The sequence below is a fragment of the Kogia breviceps genome, chromosome 7, assembly GCF_026419965.1.
Source record: "Kogia breviceps isolate mKogBre1 chromosome 7, mKogBre1 haplotype 1, whole genome shotgun sequence".
NCBI classification, from domain to species: Eukaryota; Metazoa; Chordata; class Mammalia; order Artiodactyla; family Physeteridae; genus Kogia; species Kogia breviceps.
In genome coordinates this window covers 6,183,958-6,196,838 of record NC_081316.1, presented here as the reverse complement: position 1 = coordinate 6,196,838, position 12,881 = coordinate 6,183,958, and the positions used below count along the sequence as shown (strand labels likewise).

The following is a 12,881-nucleotide window of genomic DNA, read 5'->3' as shown; positions in this document are numbered from 1 at the left end:
CTTTCAGTAGGGTAAGGAGAGGGGAGGTAGATTTTACCCAGCATCTCCCAAGAGGAGTACCTGAGTATGTGAAAAGGTCTAAGAACAACTCTGCCAGCTTCAGAAAAGGAAGAATCGACCCAGGAAAGAAAGGCATATGGTGGAAATGCCATCCCACAACATGCCATGAGAAGATCCTCCCAAGTCACTTTTCTGTTGCTTCCTTGGGCCCGTCAGTGGCCAGAGGTATAATAATTAAGACAACAATAAAAAATGTTAGTAATACATCAGATACTTGGTGTATGCCAGGCTCTGTGCCAAGCCCTCTGCAAATAATTCAACAAATCATTATAAGAACTCTTTGAGGTGGGTCCTATTATTACTCTCATTTTAAGTGTCAAGAAACCAAGACTTAGAGAGTTTAAATAACTGGTGAAAAGTTACATAACCAACCAAATACAGGAGTCAAGATTTGAGCCCAGCTATGTTTGGTTGCAAAGCCTGAACTATTCATCGCTATACTCAGGACGCTGTGAGAGTCTAGCCTATCAGAGACCTATGTCTACCTCTACGGCTGAGTGAGGTGAGACAGACAGGAAGGCAGGGTTTTAAAAAATTTAACATCTGCCTCTGTGCACACACATATGTGCAGACACATGTATCACGTATGTAGAAGAGTGCTTTTGGATAAGCCACCTCAGTTCCCATTTCATCCTCAATAGGCATTATAATGTGAATACTCCTACTTTTTTTTTTTTTTTTTGCAGTACACGGGCCTCTCACCGTCGTGGCCTCTCCCATTGCAGAGCACAGGCTCCGGACGCGCAGGCCCAGCGGCCATGGCTCACGGGCCTAGCCACTCCGCGGCATGTGGGACCCTCCCGGACCAGGGCATGAACCCGTGTCCCTTGCATCGGCAGGCGGACTCTCAACCACTGCGCCACCAGGGGAGCCCAATACTCCCACTTCTTAGGTGAGGTTAGCAAGTCACAAAGAAGCTACATAATTTGCCTGAGATCATACATCGACTTGGTTTCTTGAATCTGTGTGGTTTGATACCAAATCCCTGGCTCTTTCACTATAACATATTGCCACAATAATGAGACATACTCAGAGTCAGCTAGCATTTATTAAGCACCCACCATGGGTTAAGCACTGTGCTAGGCTCATTCACAAACAGTAAGTAATCATTCATTGATTGGTCTTTCAATCCACTAACTTGGGCTGTCACTGCAGCTGCCTCCAAGTCTAGTCAAGGTTATATAAAAGAATAAATAAGAGTAACTCCTTTTCCTCTTTTCTCTAGGTATTCTCAGTAGCTAAGTCCAAGCTAAATATTTCACAAAAGGGTGTTGCTGTCACCTGAAGGACTAGGAAGAAAGAAAAACTAGGTTAAGGTTGAAAAACTCAAGTCTTAAAGTCCCCGATTCAGTGACGGAGGGTCCATAGTGTCTTTGTTCGCCATGTTGAATGCATTTTTAATGCCATCTTATTTCCATTCTAGTCCACCTCACATTTCTGAGGCGCCCTCTAGCTTTGCTCCTTCGAGGGAAAGAAGTAGGGAGGCAGTTGATGATGGAAGAAAACATTCCCTTTCTTCTGGGGTCCATCAGGAATATAGGACTGTCTTCCTCTTGACCCTTTGAGCCTCAAACCCTAATTCTTCCATGTCAACATCAATTGAATGTAGTGCCAAAGTCATTGCTGAGAAACTATCATCCTAGACCAAGAGATCCCTGGGCAGACTTTGGAGCAGTGGTGAGATAAATAACAATTAATAAGTACTAAGTAATTAGCAAAATTATTCACAAAGCAAGCTAAGTATTTTTTGTATTTGTTTGTAGATGGTGAGACCTAAGTACATATCAGGCAGAAGATCTGCTTGATGGAGCCAAGCTCAAAAGTGGTGGGTGGGGATTGGATAGATGCTTCATTTCCAAGGCCCAGACTCTAATCCAAGGCTTCAGCAGACCAGGGAGATATCTGCAGACGAATTCTCTCTTCAAAGCTGTGATACCGTCACCCACAAACGGTGGACTTTTCACAGAGTGAGACTTGGTTAGAGGAGAAGAAAACCCCAATGGATGAAAAATGGAGCCTGCTGAAGTCTTTTGCTGCAGATAGGTTATTTGCTTGATGAAGGAAAATGAGCAACCGTGTTCTCAGTCTGGGATCTGGGTTACTTTTCACCTCTTCCTGCCTAGGCTGGCTTTACGGGTGTGTGACATGTGTACTCACATATGGCCCTGTGCTCAGAAGGGCTGAGTGCTTGGTTTAATCCTCTGCTGTCATTGTCTTGAAATTCTTAATAATTTTATCTTTGCACTTGTGTTTTGTAAGTAGAGTCTCTGGGACAATGGAGAATGCACGAGTAGAGAAGACACAAGCCATATATGTGTTTACCGTTTCTTGCTGCCCCATTGGGTTGGCAGTACCCCAAGAGCACAGAATTCCAGTGGGAGCCCAGTAAGATGCAAAGCAAGTCAAAGGTGAGTCTATGAGAAAGTGGGGCCATAGACAGCACCAAGAGGTCATTCTGTTGAAACCAGAACTTGCTTAAATGTAGAAAGAAGGCAGTGGGGTTCTATGAAACACTAATGACCAAGGAACCCTATCCTATCACTTCTTACTCACATTCCTTCCCTCTACTTGCCAACCACCTATACTGAAAAGGATGACGTAGAAGGAAAGGGAAGGATAGGGCAGCCCATAGTTCCTTCTCCTTCCAGTCCTTCCTTACTCATCAGCAAGCTGAAGTCAGAGATGCTGGTAGAACGTTCACATATTAGAAGTCAGATAAAAGCAGTTGAGTTCATTTTGTTCAACGTGTCCATTGTTCTGGTAAGGACTGAATACATATGCATGTATAACCTATGAAATACAAACTGTGTGATTTTGGTGACCCTGCAAATGAATTAAATGCTCTTACATTTGCATTTAAAACTAGTGTGGCACAATATAAGAATGGATGGTAAAACTCATGCTAATAATTGAAATTTTTTATTTTTATTTAGCATGACATTAAACAGCAAATAAAAAATATCATGACAAGATGAGAGAGAGAGAGACTCAAGGAAAAAAGCTTTAAATTTTAGTACCTTTAACATCACTTTTTTCCTGCATTTTGAACAAGGGGCCCTACATTTTTATTTTATACTGGGCCCATGAATTACGTAGCTGGCCCTGCTCCTACCCTTATTTTTTTTTTTTTGAGAAACAGAGGTGAAGCACTAGAGCTCATCCAAGACAATGAAGGGAAAACTTGGACTTGATTCTTCTCCTAAGCGGGTGAGCATCTGCTTGCAGTAATGGCCTCCAACGTTGAGCGAAGGGGGAACTGACACTCCTGAATGAATATGAGGAAACCCCAGGCAAATTCAGGTTCACCACATACACTCAGGGACGTCAGATCCACCCCTAAACTGGAAGTGGCATTTCTCCGTTGGCATCTTCACACTTGACAGAGATGAAGAGAGTCCAGTCTTTCGTGTGCTGTTCGTGAGCTCATGTGTGGAGAGAACTCTGCACACACACACACACGCACACACGCACGCACACACACACGCACATGTGGGTGTTGTTGTGGTCTTGGCACACACATGTGCATGTACACTGCACATAAGTGTTTGCATGTGATGTGCTTGGGCGCCTGGTAGAACCTGACAGAGGCGGTCTTTATATGTATCTCGGGGACGGGGTGGGGATGAGGAGGGCTGGCTGACTGACACGAAACACCTATAAGGCTAGGGTGACGATGGTGTCCTTCTGGAACCTGGTCCTCAAGAGACCACAGCTAAGAGTGGGGAGCTATCCTGATGGGTTTGGGGGACCGTGGGGACACATGGCTCTATTTCCAGGACCAGTTTTTCTTGTAACCACTCTCCTCTCCCTTTATATCAGAAGAAGACAAACACTTGTTGAGTGAGGTAAAGAACAGAAAACAATTTTGACTTCCTTCTGAAAGGAGTGACACAAGTGACCCCACTGCCTCCTAGGCTGTGAAAGACTATCCCCTTCCACCACTGGACAAGAAATGAGGGGAGAGTCTCACGAACGAGGCCCTTAAGTGATGTGGACAGTGGGTGTCAGGCCTGCTGGCCTGCTTTGACTCCACACCGGCAGGTCCATAAGGATGGAGTCGCCATCCCCTCTGCTTTCTTTAGCTGGACAGAGTGCTTCATACCAACAGCAGGCTCAGTGCCAGCCCGTGCCCCCATCTCACCTCCAGCCCCATTTCTTTGCCTTTGGGTTATTCTAGCTCTGGAGCCATGCGGTGACAAGGGCATTGCTGATTCTAACTTCCAAGTACCCTCCCCCAATCTCCCATCACTTCCGCTGAACAAGATTCACTTCTCATGTTAATTTGGTAACCCAGCCAGCTCCCGAAGAGGAAACAGCCACTAACTCACAGCTTCAGAATCACAGCCCCATTGGGTGGTCTTTGCCACCACCAGCCCACCAAAGTATCTTTGCCTTTTATCTTTCCCATATTTCCAAGTGCATGTTAATCAGACATTCAAATGGCACCCCAAGGTCTATATTTAAAGGCCATAGGCTAGGGGTGAATTCTCCCCTCTAAAGAGACTTGTGTTCCACCTCCCGGAAGTGGCTGCTCATCAGAGTGGAGGTGATTCCGCTTTCCTAGAAGATCATTTGCTGGGAAAACACAGTACTACTGCTGAGAGTGCTGCCTGCTTCCCTAGATTAAAAAAAAAAAAACAAAAAAAAAACACCAAAAAACCCCCCCTGCTCTCAGACACATGGAATTCCCATCGAGGACATTTGACCAACACCAGGCGCAGAATTTTCCCTATTAAACCTAAAGCTCAGGATGAAAGATATGGGGGTGGGAGAAGGGGTACCATTTCAGCATTTTCAACCCTCTGGAGGAGTTGAACTCTGGCCCCCAAGGTCAAATGGCTGCTGTTCAAAAGTCCCCTCTCCCTGTCCCTCCACCTCTCTTCCCCAAAGCTCCCTCCTAACAAAGAATGACTCTCTTTGCTACACACGATAAAGCCCTGGTGGATTTACCCAGATTAGAGAACCCCTTGAAGTCTCTGTCAAAACTAATCTTCTCAGGAGCAACACTTGTTGGTAACCACCCTGCTTTGTGCAGCAGTAGGGAAACCAGGGCTCTGCTGGAGAAACCGGCCTCTGACCCCGCCATCGCCTCATGGCACCAGGCACCACCCAACCCCTGCCCTCGCAGAACGTCCCCTCCCGCCCCCAGCACTACTACACACGCCCTGCAAGCCCGCGCCCACATTTATGGACCTTCTCCACTTCAAGCTGGGCCCATCCCAGCACCAGACCCCCAAAGCAAGGAGGCCAACTCCGTGGCTTCCCAGACTCTGAGAGGCCCTGGCCGCGCGCCAGCCTCTCCCTCCGCCGCCGCCACGATTTAACCCTCCACCCTGCGGAGTTCAGCCTCTCTTGTCTTCAAGCTGCAAAGTTTGCAAGGCGCCTTTTCCGGCGGTTTTTTCTCCACACAACCGGCCCTAAGAAATCATGCACAGAGATTTCCCTCTACAGGTGGTTGTGAGCTGTAGCAGTTTTTGCTCTTGCAATAGAAACGTGGTGTGTTTTTTTTCTCTTTAATTTCATTTTACCCGCTATTAAGGGTTTAAAAAAATTATTTTGCTTGCACCCACTGAAGACTTAGCATTTCTCCAAATAATGGGAAGAGAGATTAAATTCTCTATGCAAGAAATGTTACCACTACCATCGCCACCACCATATGCCCCGACTCTCTTCATCTCCCCTCACTCCCCCACTTTGCTCTGACTTCACGAAGCCTTTACGGAACTAAAATTTCGTATGCAAAATAATCATAAGAATGAAAACACTTAGTGAATGAGAATCCATCCCAAATATGACAAAGTGGACAAATTGCCCACGACAGAATGCCCCTCCATCCCTCCACCACGAAACATCAGGGTGGGGGCAGAGAGACAGCATCCCCTCCCTAGTTTAACACCACAGAATTGTCTTCCAGCTGGCATGACTGTTGCAAAAACCACACACACGCCCAACCCCAGCAAAGCCTGCTCAAGAAGTCAAGGCGATTTGTACAAATATAATTGTTCAATGAAATAGACAGTAATCATGGCCAGTCATACAGCTCCAGTCCTCCAAACATCCATCAACTGACATCATAAACTTTGCAAAAGCCAAACACAAGACAGTGCACGGTATAACCTACCTTGGCGAGCTCCTTCACTTTTTGTGCAAATGTTTTCCCCTCCGCACGCTTCACAGAGATTTCTAGGGAAATTTGGAAGGACTGGTGAGGGGGTGGGAGAGGTGAGGGAATGAGGGTAATATAAATAAGGAAGCGTTTTAAATGCACCACGCAAAAAAGCTCGGGATTTCACGTTCTGTGTCTGCACTCTTCCCAGAGCAAAGCAAAACAGTTCGCGTTCAGTGCCAGACTTGGAGGGAGAGGGAGAAGAGAGAGGGAGGGGGAGAGAAGGAGAGGAGAGAGGGAGGGGGAGAGTAAGAAAGAGGGTGGGGGAGACCGGAGGAGAGAGGACGAAGAGAAAGAAAGGAAGTGAGGGAGAGATAGAGGGAGAAGAGAGGGGAGGTAAGCGGGGAGGGAGGGGGAGAGAGAGAAAGAGAAGAAAGGAGGGGGAGAGGAGGCAGCCCCCTTCCCACGCTCCCACCCCCATACATTCAGGCACCTCCTGAGTAACTGATCAGAGCAAGAACTCATCACCCACGTTCGAAAACCCCGTTTGGGGACCAAGTCCCGATGCACACACTCTCGGGGGCTATATATAGACAGACCCTAATGATATGCATTGCATTCTGAGCGTAAATGTTTGTGTGCGGATTACATACGGTTCCTCTGACAGGTATGTTTTTTTTTTTAATTTTTATTTATTTATTTATTTTGCACTGCAGTGCGTCTGATTATATCTGTTTGGATTTTTTTCCTCTTTTCTTTTTTTTTTTCCATCAGGAAAACATGCATCAATTTTGAGGGCGTTCGGTAAAAATGGTGGGGGTCTCAATGCCTACCAAACCCTGGCTTTTTTTTCCCCCTGCAAAGCTGGGATATTTGCAGAGTTGGGGCTGTTTGAAAAGGCTCCAGCTCTGGCTCGGTGTAGCACGCCCAGTTCCAGCAGTGTGTGCTATTGACCTGCATTGACGTCAGTGCGTCATTAGGTCTCCCTTAGAAACACTGACTTTCAAAAATAGTATCAAATTAATTCAGTTGGAGCCTGGTGAAGAAAGGCTACTAGCTGGAATCAGCCATAAAACTCCAGAATTTTCAGCCCTAGATCTCTTCTTCTTTTTCTAGGAGCCAAATAGAAATCAGATTGTATGGAAAATGCCATTGATGGGATTTTTTTTTTTTCCTTAAGAAAAGAGACTAAATTAGATTGCAAAAACCCAGAACTGCTTCTCTTTTTTTTTCTTTCCTCTCTTTTTTCTGATCTAAAAATAACCCCTTGCTTGAGCTGACTGCGGTATCTTTTGTGTTGCAGCTCTCTGCTTTTAGCAGTGTGGTCCTGGTGAAGGGTGGAACACAGTGCAGATATCGATCTATTGATATTTGCCAAGCCAGGAATTAATTGCAATAAAGCAGGTGTGCCTCAGTGGTGGTGGGTAATAAAGAAGAGGGGGTGCCCAGGGGGAGATTTATGCCATGCACACTGTACCGCTTCATTTTTCTCCAGTTCACCTTTTTAAGACATAATTCCCATCCCGCGTGTCTCACGTGGCCTCTGCCCGGCACATGTAACCCCCATTCATACAAACACAGAGCACGAGGGCATTCACACTTAGCAGAGACAGCACATTCATGAGCAAAGGCTCTGAGATCTTCCTTCCTCTCAAGGTTGCTTGGCAGAAAAGGCATAGCAGCCACCCACCGAAACGGACTGAAGTTTAATGGGGGGGGGATTTAAATATTCAATCTGATAATTAGATTATATTATTAAAATCTGCATGTATTAAAAATCTGCTTTTTATGGGGGAGCAATCGCCCCCCTCACATAGCTCACGATACAGTTCTAATTGGTCTATTTTACAACTATACAGTTTCAGACATACCTATGAATTATATACAGGAGTATAGAGAGGGCCTCCCCCATAGAAGCAAAAAGGTGGGTGATAGAGGAGGTAATTTACAGTAGTTGCGTGGAGTCTTCATTGCCCACATTTCTTGCTTCCCAACCCTCTCACCCTGACCCACTCTCCTCCAATGTGCTGCACTTGTGCCTCTGAGTGAACAAAGAATTCGGTTTCTCTGACCCATTCAGTCTTTGGCCTCTGCTGAGGCTGTTAATGAGGGGACTAATTAGGGCCGTTGTGTCCAGGGGCCCTCTTGGGAAGCATCTGGATGACAAGGGATGTGGGGGGCCTTGGGTGGAGAAGCAGCTTCCATGATGTACTTAAATAACGTGACAAAATTAAGAGGGCCCTCAATTTTTTTTGATACACCCACAAGGTCAGGTTTCCCATTCATCATCACCCAATCATCGGTGCTTATCACTCCGTCCTAAAAGAGTGAGGCCGTTCCTTTCATTCCCTGATATCTAGCTGAGAGAGAGACAGGGGTAAGATCTTGTCCTCCTCCACATTTTCAGACAAGGACAGAAAATGCATAATTCTATTACGCCAGGCTAGTAGGTCAGGGGAGTGCAGGGCAGAAAAAACCAAACCCCATCTGCCCCTTGTCAGCCCCAGGGGGAAGCACTGAGGGCTAGGAGGGCTAGAGTTTACCTAAGGACAGTTTCTGGTTTTTGCAGGAAACTTCACCTGAGGATGGACTGACCATGTGATTTTCCTTGTCTCTTCCCCTCTTTCCTCTCTGAGGGGTCAGGGAGGACAAGACAATTGCCATTGGTTTGTGCTGCCACAGCAGCAGCGGCAGCAGCAGCAAAAGGGAGATGCTGTGAGAAAACCCAGTGTTCCTCTCTCCCCCTAACCCAGCACTTACAGACTTTGGTAAAGACACTGATCATGTGGATGCTTCCAGCCAACCAGGCACCTGCAAACCACTACCCCAGCTTGCAAAGGCTCCCAGACGCCCTTCACCACAAATGCACTCATTCACAGAAACTTACAGTCATTCGTGCACCTGCACACAACGACATTCATTCATATTTTAGCCGCAACTGCAGTCACACATTTGCCTGCAAAGGCTGACAAGTGTGCACAGCAGGAACGTGCCTTCAGAAGGCTGCATTCTACCCCTCCCTTCTTGCGCGCACGCACGCGCACACACACGTGCTCTCACACACACACACATACACACCGTCACTGCTGGCCCCACTTCTTTCCCTGAAACAAACACATTTCTGCAATTCAGACAGTTGAATCCCCAGCCTGTATAAAGACCTATTGACCTCGGAGAAGCTCCCCAAGTGCTGGCAAAGCTGCAATTGCCTAGGTGGATGAGGGGGCCCGTTCTTTTCCTGGCCTGGTTTCCCTCCCTTGGCAGCCTGGTGAACAAAGAGAGGGCCAAGGGAGGGGCTTGCAGTGTGGCCCAAGACTGCACAGTGCCCCACTTGGCCCGTTCAAATCTTGTCCTCTGGGGAGAGGTGAGAGTTGTGGAGGGCTGTCAAGTCCTGCAGGAGCCGAGATTTGGCATTTCCAGGCCCTGGGACTCCGTGTTGGTCTGGACGCTGAGGCTGAGGAGCTGGGGATTCTCCACTTGGCCCTTCAGAGGAACTTCGCAACTTCTCCCTTCCCTTCTGTGCCCCTGGAGGTTGATCTGCAGGGCCCCCATGGACTCTGGATCTCTTGCTCAACCAATGGGGGGTCCTGCCAGGGAAATTTGAAGACAGGACAGCACCATCTTCCTCCCTGCCAAGCTATGGGGTGTCTGTGGCTGTGTTCCTCTTTGGCAGGGCAAAAGCCCCCAAAATCCACATTTCTCATTGGTTCCTACTGGCTACTGAAAAAATCTCCAGTCGGAATGCTGGGTAAGTAGTGCTTGTTTTATGGACAAAAAAAAGGTGAGCTTTTTCAGTGAAGTTCATTAAATTAAACGACATATGAAGCTGGAGATATTGTAGCATAGCAGTTAAGGAGAGTGCTGAAAGTGGACCATCAGCTCAACTGTTTACTGCCTTCCTGATCATGGGCAAGTTGCTTAATTTCTTGAAGCCTCAGTTTCCTCCCCTGTAAAATGGGAATAATAATGATAACAGCATCCTGCCCTTAGAATTGTTATAAGAACTGTATAAGGTAATGTATGTGAAAGTGTGTAACACACTGCCTGGCACAGAGTTAATGCACAATAAATGTTAGCTATTTAACTATTAAGACTATAAGCCTGCATTCTACAGATGACCATCTATGGGGCATCTAGACCTTTCAAAGTTTTGGCCCATGGCCAACAGTAAGATTTTCATTTTATATCTTGACCTGAAGATAACACACACAAAGTTGAAATATTATAATACTTAGCCTTGGGCTTCCCTTGTGGTGCAGTGGTTGGGAGTCCGCCTGCCGATGCAGGGGACGCGGGTTCGTGCCCCGGTCCGGGAAGATCCCACGTGCCGTGGAGCGGCTGGGCTCAAGTAAATAAAATAAAACCCAACTATGATACTTAGCTTTACAACTTGTGATGCACTCTGATATTCCTTCATTTGCTCTATTTCATCACACACACACACACACACAAAATGTGGGTCCCAACTCATCAATGGAGAAACAGTGATCTGGTGGATCTTCCGGGGGTCAATGTTCTGTCCTTAAAGGTGACAGAATAGGTAAAGACCATATCCTCATGTCTCCTAAACAGGTGTAGTCACATTAATGGGGGAAAAAAATCAATGGCGATACTCTCTACAGAATCTGAAATTCACTCAATGAGCATTTGAGTGGACTTACATGCACAGAAGCCAGGAGTTGGGGAAGGGGACCCAAGTATAAAACATGGTGCTTGCCCTCAAGGAGCTTAGAGTTGAGTACCAGTTAAGATCCATTCACTCATTCATTTAACAAACTGAGCACCTACTATGTGCGAGGAACCACTGTTCTGCATCAGTGAACAAGACAAGTTCCTGCCTCACGAAGCTTATCTTCTCATGATAGTGCCAGACAATAAATAAATAAACAACCGAAAAAGCACAATATGGTGCAGACGGTGGTAATGGCTCTTAAGAAAAGGTAAGAAAAAAAAGCAAAGGTTAAGGAAATGTAGAGTGACTGACAGGAAGGCCTATTCTAGATAAGGTAGTCAGGGAACACCTCTAAGGAAAAGGTATTTGACCAGAAACACGAAGTGAGGGAGTGAACCCTGTAAATTCTAAAAGAAAGGCACTCCATTAAGAGGTGCCAACAAGAACAAAGGCTCTGAGGCAGAAATGGAATACTCCAGAAACAGGAAGAACAAGGTGGCTAGAAATCAGGGAGCCTCTGAAAGGTAGATGGGGACAGATGACATAGGGTCATGAAGGTCATGTTAATCTTAAATTACATCTGACTGTGATGGGGGACCATTGTAGACTTGGGGGCAGGAGAGTAACATGATCTGGTTTATGTTTTTAAAGGATCACACTTGCTGCTGTGTGGAAGACCGACTGAAGAGGGCAAGAGAAAAGCAACTGAACGGGTCAGGAGGCTATCATGGCAGTCAAACAAGAGACGATGGTAGCTTGGATAAGACTGACACTGATGGAGGTGGCAAGAATTGATTGGATCAGCAGCACCTAATGTGAAAGTTGCTGCCTCTCCATATCCGTAATACAACGTAGAATGTGAGGTGCCAAGATAGAGTACACTGTGTTGTGGGAACTTAGATGAAAATTACATCTGGCTGTGGGATGAGCTGGCACTTGAGCTGTGTCTTCAAGGATGAGTGGGTAGAAATGGCAAGGGAGGAGAAGACATTCCAAAGAAAGGGAAAAGCATATGAGCAAAGGCACAAAAGAGGGAAAGCAGAAGGCATGCTTGAGGCCCGGGGTTGTTCTGTGGATTACGGTGGGCCTGAAAGGGCAGAATGGGAGGCAAGATTGAACAGGTACGTTTGGGATAAATGACAAAGGGCCCGGAGCGCCATGATAGAGTTTGGGCAATGGAGAGCCATAGCATATGCTCCTAATGAGGGTTTTTTTTTTGTTTTGTTTTGTTTTTGCGATACGCGGGCCTCTCACTGCCGCGGCCTCTCCTGTTGCGGAGCACAGGCTCCGGACGCGCAGGCTCAGCGGCCACGGCTCACGGGCCCAGCCGCTCCGCGGCACGTGGGATCCTCCCGGACCGGGGCACGAACCCGCGTCACCCGCATCGGCAGGCGAACTCTCAACCACTGCGCCACCAGGAAGCCCCCTAATGAGGGTTTTATGTGATCAGAGCTGAGCTTTAGAGTGTATTGGCTTAACTAGAGGCTGCAGGGGAAACTGACAGTTTCTGCTTTGGGCCTCTGTAGATTCACTCATTAAGGCAATCTTTGACTTTAACCCTAAATCTTTTGTTCCAGCCAGACCAGCCTTCTCCCTGACCAGTGGGCCGCCCACCACCATCCCTTCCTCCTTGCCTTTACTCATGCAGTTCTCAGCACCTAGGAAACCTTCCCCAGCTCCTGTCCATTTATTCAAAACCTCCCCATTCTCCTCTGGCTTCTTGGCCTCTATTGCTCTCCCCCTTCTATCGAAGCACTTGTCTACACCACTCATGCTGGCTCTTAACCTCATATAGTCACCCATATTTCCTTAAGTATGTATTTCAAGAACGTAGGTAGGACTTTCCCCATGAGATGTAAACTCCTTTCGGTCAAGGACATTACCTGGCATTCCCTTTGGCTTCTCCACAGTGCCTGGCACTCAGTAGCTATTCAATTATATTGACCACCCTCATACCTAATAAAGTGAGTGTTGAGAGCCAAGTGGCCTCCTCAAGAGCCAAGAGTAGAAAGGCAATTGTCCAGATACACTGACATTTAGACA

At 46.9% G+C, this 12,881-nt stretch overlaps 1 long non-coding RNA gene across 2 annotated transcripts in view; it reads left to right on the top strand.

Moving 5' to 3' along the window:
• The window catches only part of LOC136794456 (uncharacterized), a 28,577-nt gene extending 16,554 nt beyond the window's left edge, over positions 1-12,023 (top strand). The window contains exons 3-5 of one of the 2 annotated variants that reach the window (XR_010841226.1): positions 747-952; positions 2,323-2,468; positions 11,490-12,023. This is a non-coding gene — a long non-coding RNA (uncharacterized lncRNA). Of the gene's footprint in view, positions 1-746; positions 953-2,322; positions 2,867-11,489 lie in introns of those variants that run through there. The other variant, XR_010841227.1, reaches the window with a different exon arrangement.
• The last annotated feature ends 858 nt before the right edge of the window (positions 12,024-12,881 follow it).